Raw genomic sequence first — 2,500 nt, forward strand, 5'->3', positions numbered from 1 at the left:
ACACAAAGAGGGGGACAGAGGGGGACAGAGGGGGGGGAGGGGGGGGGTCGGCGATATAGTCCTATTGCAGTACAATTGACAGTGGATAGCAGGAATATGTGGAAAGTAAGCAACACTCGCAAGACATCTACATGAGGATAACAACGACACCAGAGATTCCGAGCAGTGAACTATGTTAGGCAAAGGGACAACGTGGGTTAGGTTAAGGGACAACGTGGGTTAGGTTAAGGGACAACGTGGGTTAGGTTAAGGGACAACGTGGGTTAGGTTAAGGGACAACGTGGGTTAGGTTAAGGGACAACGTGGGTTAGGTTAAGGGACAACGTGGGTTAGGTTAAGGGACAACGTGGGTTAGGTTAAGGGACAACGTGGGTTAGGTTAAGGGACAACGTGGGTTAGGTTAAGGGACAACGTGGGTTAGGTTAAGGGACAACGTGGGTTAGGTTAAGGGACAACGTGGGTTAGGTTAAGGGACAACGTGGGTTAGGTTAAGGGACAACGTGGGTTAGGTTAAGGGACAACGTGGGTTAGGTTAAGGGACAACGTGGGTTAGGTTAAGGGACAACGTGGGTTAGGTTAAGGGACAACGTGGGTTAGGTTAAGGGACAACGTGGGTTAGGTTAAGGGACAACGTGGGTTAGGTTAAGGGACAACGTGGGTTAGGTTAAGGGACAACGTGGGTTAGGTTAAGGGACAACGTGGGTTAGGTTAAGGGACAACGTCGGTTAGGTTAAGGGACAACGTCGGTTAGGTTAAGGGACAACGTCGGTTAGGTTAAGGGACAACGTCGGTTAGGTTAAGGGACAACGTCGGTTAGGTTAAGGGACAACGTGGGTTAGGTTAAGGGACAACGTGGGTTAGGTTAAGGGACAACGTGGGTTAGGTTAAGGGACAACGTGGGTTAGGTTAAGGGACAACGTGGGTTAGGTTAAGGGACAACGTGGGTTAGGTTAAGGGACAACTTGAGTTAGGTTAAGGGACAACTTGAGTTAGGTTAAGGGACAACTTGAGTTAGGTTAAGGGACAACTTGAGTTAGGTTAAGGGACAACTTGAGTTAGGTTAAGGGACAACTTGAGTTAGGTTAAGGGACAACTTGAGTTAGGTTAAGGGACAAATTGAGTTAGGTTAAGGGACAACTTGAGTTAGGTTAAGGGACAAATTGAGTTAGGTTAAGGGACAAATTGAGTTAGGTTAAGGGACAAATTGAGTTAGGTTAAGGGACAAATTGAGTTAGGTTAAGGGACAAATTGAGTTAGGTTAAGGGACAACTTGAGTTAGGTTAAGGGACAAATTGAGTTAGGTTAAGGGACAAATTGAGTTAGGTTAAGGGACAAATTGAGTTAGGTTAAGGGACAACTTGAGTTAGGTTAAGGGACAACTTGAGTTAGGTTAAGGGACAACTTGAGTTAGGTTAAGGGACAACTTGAGTTAGGTTAAGGGACAACTTGAGTTAGGTTAAGGGACAACTTGAGTTAGGTTAAGGGACAACTTGAGTTAGGTTAAGGGACAACTTGAGTTAGGTTAAGGGACAACTTGAGTTAGGTTAAGGGACAACTTGAGTTAGGTTAAGGGACAACTTGAGTTAGGTTAAGGGACAACTTGAGTTAGGTTAAGGGACAACTTGAGTTAGGTTAAGGGACAACTTGAGTTAGGTTAAGGGACAACTTGAGTTAGGTTAAGGGACAACTTGAGTTAGGTTAAGGGACAAATTGAGTTAGGTTAAGGGACAAATTGAGTTAGGTTAAGGGACAACTTGAGTTAGGTTAAGGGACAACTTGAGTTAGGTTAAGGGACAAATTGAGTTAGGTTAAGGGACAACTTGAGTTAGGTTAAGGGACAACTTGAGTTAGGTTAAGGGACAACTTGAGTTAGGTTAAGGGACAACTTGAGTTAGGTTAAGGGACAACTTGAGTTAGGTTAAGGGACAACTTGAGTTAGGTTAAGGGACAACTTGAGTTAGGTTAAGGGACAACTTGAGTTAGGTTAAGGGACAACTTGAGTTAGGTTAAGGGACAACTTGAGTTAGGTTAAGGGACAACTTGAGTTAGGTTAAGGGACAAATTGAGTTAGGTTAAGGGACAAATTGAGTTAGGTTAAGGGACAAATTGAGTTAGGTTAAGGGACAAATTGAGTTAGGTTAAGGGACAACTTGAGTTAGGTTAAGGGACAACGTGGGTTAGGTTAAGGGACAAATTGAGTTAGGTTAAGGGACAACTTGAGTTAGGTTAAGGGACAACTTGAGTTAGGTTAAGGGACAACTTGAGTTAGGTTAAGGGACAACTTGAGTTAGGTTAAGGGACAACTTGAGTTAGGTTAAGGGACAACTTGAGTTAGGTTAAGGGACAACTTGAGTTAGGTTAAGGGACAACTTGAGTTAGGTTAAGGGACAACTTGAGTTAGGTTAAGGGACAACTTGAGTTAGGTTAAGGGACAACTTGAGTTAGGTTAAGGGACAACTTGAGTTAGGTTAAGGGACAACTTGAGTTAGGTTAAGGGACA

Source organism: Schistocerca gregaria, unplaced genomic scaffold (assembly GCF_023897955.1).
Source record: "Schistocerca gregaria isolate iqSchGreg1 unplaced genomic scaffold, iqSchGreg1.2 ptg001194l, whole genome shotgun sequence".
Lineage (NCBI taxonomy): Eukaryota > Metazoa > Arthropoda > Insecta > Orthoptera > Acrididae > Schistocerca > Schistocerca gregaria.